General features: G+C 36.6%; 1 pseudogene; it reads left to right on the forward strand.

The window, feature by feature from the left end:
- Nucleotides 1-7,082: 7,082 nt before the first annotated feature.
- Nucleotides 7,083-7,808, forward strand: LOC107195596 (annotated as a pseudogene).
- Nucleotides 7,809-9,022: the final 1,214 nt, after the last annotated feature.

Below are 9,022 nucleotides of genomic sequence, written 5' to 3' on the forward strand. Positions count from 1 at the left end.
CACCTCAGCTTTTATTATTTGCTTTCTTTCAACTGTACCATAAGTAATTAAGAAACCATCACATTCCTGCAACCATGGAAGTTCTTACCACCTAAATGACATCTGAAACAGGTCCAGTAGACAAGGAGGATACTCTGCAAAGGCTACAACACAGGTAGGAGATCGAGTTAGGAATAAACCAGGAAATGTCATCAAGCAGGCTCACAGGATCCTCAATGATATTAGTTGTAAGAACAGAAATAAGAAACATAAACCAGGCACTAGCTAAGAATTTTCTCTGAAAGTATTCAATGTTTAATTGATTCTCTGGACCTCTTGGCTACCAAAATGAACAAGAAAGAGAAAAACTAATACTGGAGGTGAAAGACAAAAGATATATTCTGAGACAAGCTAAATTCAAGATTGTGAACAAGTGGCTCTGCTTTTCTGGGTCTGTTTTCTTGGTGATCTGAGGAAAATCAACTGGATGATTTCCAACTTCTCTTCTAGCTATGTAAATTTAATAGAATCCAAGTACAAATGAAAAAAAAAATCTCAGAAATAAGGAGGAGAAAGAAGCCAAGAAAAGGAGGAAAGAGGTAAAAGAGAGTAGAGAAATATTTTCTTCTAAATTTTCATAGCTAACATGCATTGTCTGTATAAGTATTTAAGTTATAACATGTAATTTGCTATGCTTTCTTAACACCATCTTGTATTTTTGATCCCATTGTCCAAGACTCAAACCTAATGCCTTATAACCCAACTAACACTGACAAAATGTTGTTGATGTAGTGGAGAAGAACCTAGGAATTTCTTGTCAAAATGAATGTTTTATTTCAAACAAAAACCAAAGTCAGAAAGTTGAGTCATGCTACTTAATATTTGTGAGAAATGTGTGTGACAATTTTTATCAAAACTACATGATTCCTTTTTGATTTTGCATTATCTGGACCATTAATCCCAACTATATTTGGTCCTATATTTGGCACATAAAAGTTTCCCTTTGTCACTTGCCAGTCTTGTTTTATTAACCAAAGTGACATATCACCACGCAGTGATATCTTCTCCTTTAGAAAATCCCCAATTGCTCAGAAAAGACAATAAAATATGTCTTTGTTTAAAACTTTTTAAATGTGCTATCGTGAATGCTATTACTGAACCATGTACAGACCACACAGGCATTTTTTTATTCAAGAAGATATAAATACATATGTACTGGACATCAGAGGACCTAATCATAAATACATATGTACTGGACATCAGAGGACCTAAACATATTAAGCAAATACTAATAAATCTGAAGAGAAAAGTAGACAACTATACAATAATAGTAGGGGACTTCAATACCTCATAGATCATCCAGAAAGAAAATCCATTTAGAAATATTGGACTGGAACTATACTTTATACCAAATAAACCTAATAGACATATACAGAACATTCTATCCAACGGAAGGAGGGTACATATTTTTCTGAAGCACACATAGAACATTATCTAGGATGGATCATATTATAGATCACAAAACAAGTCTTAGCAAAGGTAAGAAATTGAAATAATACCAAATATCTTTTCCAACAACAACAGTATAAAACTTGAAATCATTAACAGGAGGAAAATGAAAACTCACAATTATGTGGAAATTTAAAAACACACTTCTGAACAACCAATGGGTAGTACTGGAAATCCTAGCCAGAGTAATTAGGCAAGAAAAAGATATAAAGGGCCTCCAAGTTGGAAAGAAAGAATATTGTCTGTTTGTAGATATGATCTTACATAGAAAATTCCAAAGACTCCACCAAAAAAACCCTGTTAGAACTAATGAACAAATTCAGTAAAGTTACAGGATACAAAATCAATGTACAAAAACCATCAAACTGTCTGAAAATGATAATCACAATAACGTAATTAACACTTCCATTCCCTCATACAAGTACCATTTTAGGGGAGTGTAGTTATCATTTTATAATATAGATGTGTATCAAATCATCACATTGTATAGTTTAAACATATGTATGTTTTATGTCAAATGTCTCAATAAAGCTGAAAATAAATAAATAATAAAAACGGGGTTTAGAAAGGTTATGTAAATCACACAGCACATAAAAGCCAAAGTCAGAGTTCTAAGTGGGCATACATTAACCACTATTCTATACTGCATCAATGTAACACACGAAAACAGAATAAACTAGGGCATAAGACAGCCAGTGATTAATTGGCAAATGAGTGGAGCAAACAATGTATGGGCTACTCTAACATGAGTCCCTGCTACATTCCAGACTTTGTGTAATCCAGAGCCAAGAAGCTAAATATTCATGCCAAATGCCAAATACTGTAGGTTTTACACCAATGGATTCATGTTTTATTACCACCTACTTTATGCAGAACTTCAATGCCTTACTTCATAAAATAAGTCCCATGTGTCAATTTCCAGGGATCTAAAATTTAAGTTATTGCTCATTAGCACTTTGGAGATTTTATCAGAAATATTCTATTAAAGGCTTCTGCATATCAAAGGGGGAAAAGGGCCCATTCAAAGCAGTTTTTCTGCTTAGATTCGCCTTGAACTATCTATATAACAGTTCATCCTAGAACAGTAATCACAGAGGACTTTATGCCACAGATTTACAGTAGAAATGGCAAATGTTGTCTGTTATTTTCTTCTGTTATTTGCAGTGCAAATCTACCATTTATCCAAAGCCAAGAATTTGGCTTGACAAAGGTCTTACTAAATTGAATCTTTACATTGTTCATAGGGACAAAGAAAGAAGTAAAAACATTCAGTGAGCTTTAGTCCTGAAGTACTCCAAGATATCAAAATTGCAGTTATTTAAATGCTCTCATTTCTCTAATATAAAAAAGGGTGTATAAGGAAATGGAAATTTTAATTCACTGTAAAGAGCCTAAATAGCTTTACAGATAAGAAATAAAGATCTGTATGGGTTTCACCAGCATGCTCTAATCTCCCAGGCTACTAGGGTAGATCATCAAATAAATCTACCAGTAGTTGGTTTTGTTGGCCCCACAGTGGTCAACAGTGGTCCTACTCTGCTAAACCAATGAACTGTGAGAGTGACATAATTCCTAGGCGCCACTATCTCATCATGACATTTCTAGCAACCTCCACTATCTAAGAAGGTTCTGCACACTTTTCTCTAGTATCTAAGCTCATACCTCTACGGACCAATTCAAGCTCCATCTCATACATGAAAGGGTCCATCACTGCCTTACTTCCAGGGATTCGCTTTACCCTGGATCTCTGGGATATTTGTTTTCTGCATCTCTTACCTTGATTCTGAGCATGGGATCCTTGTCTTCTTATCTTGGCTACATTTTCACATGCATGTGTTTTGTTTCCTAACTAGACACAGGAGACAGCATGAAATAGTGAAAGCATACAATAGTATAAAGAACGTGGGCTTTGAAGGAGCAGAGGCTGAGTTCAAATTCCAACCTCATAACTATGCACATTTCTTAACCTAGATGAGCACCAGTTTTCTATTCTCTAAATAGGCCAAGAACAGTTGTTGTAATGAAATAATAAGAAATAAATGTAAAGTATATCGTGCAACATTTCCCAATACAAGCAGGTGTGCATGCATGTGTACATGCTATTAAAAGCACAAGACATTTTGCTGTAAATTGCTTTCCTGCTGTTCACTCATTCATCCTCATCTTTGCACTCTCAATTGCCTTATCTGCCTCTCTTGTCCACCAGCAGCTCTGAAGCAGCATATATTACAGCTTCATTTATCAGATAATCATTGAAGATATTTCCCAGTTTTAGTTCAAAGTCTTAAAATAAGATGCTAATTGGCCTAGTTTTGATCAGGTAGCCAAATCTGGAACTTTGGACTGTGGCCAAGGGACAAAGTTACATTGTCCAAAATGGCTGCCCCATAATCATAGAAATGGGGAAAATCAGAAAAGGGGAGAGGAGATCTAGGCAGGAAAAAAGTATTCCATGCAGTAGATTTGGCTTTAGGCAATTCTCATACCTCCAATAGGATGCTGTTTTAGTAGTTCCTTATCTGTTACGTATTGCAATAAAACAGAATTCCAAAATGTCTTCACCAGTAACTAAGAGGATGTCAGTCACCCTAACTAGACCAAAGTAAGATCATGCTTTTAAAGAAAGTGGAATCATATGCAAAAATGCTCACAATAAAAACTTCAGTGAAAGAGCAAGGCATAGAGTTTACATATGCAATATGTTGAACATATATCAATACAACAATAATTACCTCTGGATGTCAGAATTATGATGTATTTTATTTTCTTCTTCATCTCCTTTCTATATTTTCTAGATTCTTTTACCAAAAAAAAATACATTACTTAATAATCAGAAAATTAAAGGGGTAAAAGTTTAGTAAAGGGCTCATTAAAAGATAGGTTGCTCTTAATGCACCCAAGGAACTATGTTTTAGGAGTTCTGTTGTTGTTTTTAGAGTTTTCCTGGTTATCAGTAATGGTTAACCTATAGTGAACCCAGAGAAGATTTGCCAGAAAAGGTATCAAGTTTTGGGGAATGAAGAGAATGCTGAAGGAGAGAGAGAGGTATGAAACAAGTCAAGCACACCAGCCTAAGTCCCATATGCAGGCGTTGTCACTTCACAAGCACAGTTAACCTGGCTTGCCACACAGACATCCTTATCCCAACATCTCTTTTGTGGATCAATCTCATGTGGGCTTTCTATGTTCATTATTTCCCTATTGAAACAAACAAAATCTTTTAATATTCACTTGCTCTTTTTTTTTGGTAAGTGCCATTAAACCCTTCCTGTCTAAGCCTGTTCACGGAACCAAATCAAGGAAACCACTGTCAGACCAGTGGCAGTGAAGATGAAGGGCTGGGCCAGGCTCCAGTCAGGTCTAGCAGACATTTAGAACTTATAGTTCCCTAACCTTAAGTATTCTGCGGATCAGACACTTCTCTGTGGGCTGATCTGGCACTTCAATAGAAAGTATCAGCTTAACTTTTAACAAGAAAAAAAAAATCAAAGCTACAAGCTTACAAATTCTGTAAGTCAGTAAAATTCAAGAGAACACTCGAAATTGATAATCCATGTCAGTTTTGATCATCATAGAGTCCTATACTCTGACAGAGGAGTGAACATTTAAATGATGAAGACTCTCTTCATGTTTACCAGGATGGACATTCTGGCAACTTTTGTCTTTCTCAATCTTTCAAGCTGGAGAATATTTGAGTGCCAGGTCAATTACACTCTTCCCTGAGCAGCTAAAACAGCTTTAAAAAATATTGTTGTCACTGTGTCAGATCAAGTGCAGAAGAGCAGAAATATGACTTGAGAGTCTCAAAAGGTATTAGGCAGCAGGTTAGGTAGAAATTAAATTCCATTTGCTGGGATTCCACATAACACCTTAGAGCAAAAATGTTCAATTCTCCTTATTAGTGCTGGATTTATGGTTCAAAATGGAGATTAAATTAAAGAAAAATATAAAACTTGATGTTCTAAATAGCTCTTTAAATTCAAGACCCTCAGTTGTGTGCTTCAATATCTGATCTGGCCTCTGTAGCACCAGAGTCTTTCTGGAACCAATCTGTTGAGTTCACTGCTATTAAGACAATTTTTATAAAGCTATTTTCATTATACCAGTCCTTTGCTAGGAAAACCATAAGAGCTTTTGAATGCTCATGAAACAAGTATGGATTCATCTGTCCAGCTCTCACAGACCTCCAAAATCCAACCTAAACCTGCTTGACATATTAACTGCTCCAAAGCACTTTCTTCCCCCCACCTCATAATCCTACAGATACGTTCTGCCTTATCCCAGCATCTGGCCTTTCTTTGCACTGGTCCCCATCACTCCAAGCATCAAAATTTATCCTCAGTGCCTAGTCAAGCCTTTATGATATCTTTAAACCTTCCTTGACTTTACCAGCCACATGAGTCTTACCCTTCTCTGAGTTACCGCAACACTGACAAGCTTGAAAATTAACATTCACTGAGAATCCACTACAGGCTAGACTCTGTACATGTTATTTTGCAAAAATCTTATTTTATCTTCATAAGGACTCTGTAAGACAATGACTATTACCTTATTTCATCATCAATGAGAAAATCTTAATGCAATTTAGTTCCTCTGAAAACATGAGCTCTATGGAACCAGTACCATGTCATTCTCACCCTCTTGCTACCTAGTAACTGGTATCCAGTAAATATTTTTTTCATATTTTTATTTTTTATTATAGTTGACATACAATATTATATTAGTTTCAGGTGTACAACACAGTGATTAGACATTTATATAACTTATGAAGTGATCACCCCCATAAATCTAATACCTATCTGACACCAGACATAGTTATTACAATACTACTGGCTATATTTCCCAAGCTATACCCTATATCCCCATGACTATTTTGCAACTACCAATTTGTACTTCTTAATCCCCATTTTCCTTCACCCATCCCCCACCCCACAAACTTGGTGCCCAATAAATATTTTGTTTCACTCACAAAACGTTACCAAATTTATAAGTGGAAGAGCTCAAGTTCAGACCTGAATCTGTCTCCAAATGCCATGGCTTTATGTATACATACAGACAGATAGAAACAATATGTCATGTGCATGAGAATTCACTAAATACCAGTGGATCATTTGCTGCCACTTGGGGCAAAGCACTCTAAGACTTCGCTAACTGAACTGCGCTATAGCAAAGTAGGCAGCACAAGGTGCTTTATCACACATTCCCCATAACAGTCTCCATAAAAAACACAATATAAGTAAGAGCACTGTGCTGGCTGTGCAAGTGACCGTTTCAGGGCAAGTCTCCCAGTTGCCATCACACCCACCACTCTCAAGTCCTCATATACAGAAGCGTTGTTGCTGTTGTAAAATGAACATAGCCAAGTTAGCTAAAGGGGATACCCACACACATACACACTCACCCTTCAACACTCAAATGGATTCAGGCAATACATATACACTGCTCAGTTTTAAAATCTATATGAAGTCACAGGTGTGACTAAATCTGCCTCTGAAACTGCAGATGATTCATATTAGGTGAGACCTACTTGTTTTCATTGACACTGACTAATAGTGATAAACTGTATGCTCGCTCTTTACGATTTGAGGGTCTGGATGTCCAGGCGTCCTGAAAAAAGGCGTGGAAACTCACTCACATGGCCTCTGAATCATGACATCTTAACAGTCACTAAGTGAAATTAAATTTAGAAATATTAATGTCCTATATAACTCCTCTGATCAAGGGTAAATCAAAATCATATGCCTTGTTTTTCAACTCTACACAGAGAAAAAATGACTAAGTCTAGAGCCCTATGTTTTAATTTAACATGTCCATGATACCTGTGAGATCTAAGAATGTTTCATCTGGCTCCTTGGTTCATGGTACTAATCCTAATGTAGTCTTATTGAAAATAATGATTCTTGTCTTTTTTGTCCCCGGCTGCTTGAGGGTTGGCTGCCATCATGAATGACAAAGGAAGTTCATGACCAATAGACTACTTCAATGAAAACAAATGGTTATAAAGTTCCTTCAACCTAGGAAGGCAACAGTACATAAGACAGAAATTCAGGAAAAAACTAGCCAAAATGTACAAGACCACAACAGGTGTCATCTTTGTATTTGGATTCAGAACCCATTCTGGTGGTGGCAAGACAACTGGCTTTGGCATGATTTACAATTCCTTGAATTATGCAAAGAAAAATGAACCCAAATATAAACTTTCATGTCATGGCCTGTATGAGAAGAAAAAGACCTCAAGAAAACAGTGACAGGAACACAAGAACAAAATGAAGAAAGTTAGGGGGACTGCAAAGGCCAATGTCAATGCTGGCAAAAAGTGAGGTGCAGAAGGAGTAAAAATTCATCAGTGACTTTATCTGTGGTGATCAGGCAGATTTTTCACGAGAGGATTAATAAACTAGAAATTTTATGTGAAAGAGAAAAATAATGATTCTTTCCAAGAAAGTTTAATAGATCAGTATTCATGAATTTGTTCATTATGCATCCTCAATTTAACTATACAGAAGTACTGAATTAGGCACGATGAAAGATGAAACGGTGTTTCTTCAGGTTTAGTTACTATTTGTCAACACTTGGGATTTAAGAGGGCTGCTATCACAATTCAATAGTTGACAGGGCTCTAAGAGTACCAAAAATTAATAAAGTTGTTCAAATGAGGAGGGAGAGAATACATTCCTGCCTACCTAATACACAGAACACAGTTCCTCTGAGCATAAGCTTAAATTGTTTGCATGTTGACTTCAATTATTTTGAACACAGAAAGGCTCCCCTCATTCTGTTATATATTTTACTCATCTGAATTTCTTTCTCTCTCTTCTACTAGACTATGCACTGAGAGCTGAGATGAAGTTTACTCGCCTTAGTATCTTCTAATTCCTACAACTGTGCTAGCACCATGCATGTGACTCTTGATTAAACAATTGGGAAAACTGAATTCCTGGAAAAAAAAATAAGACCAGAATTTCATTTGGTTAAATAATTATGGAGGCCTAGTTTGCGCTGAGCACTGTACTAGCTATTTTACATATATTATCCTTAATCTTCACAACTCCAAAAGTTAGGTTTTTTAGCAGATGAGGAAATAGGCTTGAAGAAGTTGAAAAGCAGACCACATTCACACAGTTGTCAGTGGTAAACTAGGACTCAGATCCAGGGATGTCATTTTATCTACATCAGGATGCTTCCTTGAAGATATAAACCAAGAACTGGTAGTCCCTCATAGAAGTCAGCACAGGGCCATCTACTCCACATCCCTCAGGTGAGTCTGTGATTTCCAGTGCTGTTTACAGCCCTTCTTCACAAAGAGCCTGTTACACTGCCTGCTGTGTGTTCCCTCAGGGTAGCAGTTAGATGTCAGCTGTTGCAACTTCAGCTGCCAAAGTTTTTTAAAAAGAAATGAAATTAGAGTGTAAATCTGGGAATTCCCGTGCCATGTGGCCCCTGCAGTGCTCCATCTGTCAAGACTCGGGGAGAGCTGGTCTTGCAGACTTCAGAAACTGTCATTCATTTGATAGCTTTGCATTATTTCTTCTGG

The sequence above is a fragment of the Pteropus alecto genome, unplaced genomic scaffold (genome assembly GCF_000325575.1).
Source record: "Pteropus alecto unplaced genomic scaffold, ASM32557v1 scaffold33, whole genome shotgun sequence".
In the NCBI taxonomy this organism is placed as follows: domain Eukaryota; kingdom Metazoa; phylum Chordata; class Mammalia; order Chiroptera; family Pteropodidae; genus Pteropus; species Pteropus alecto.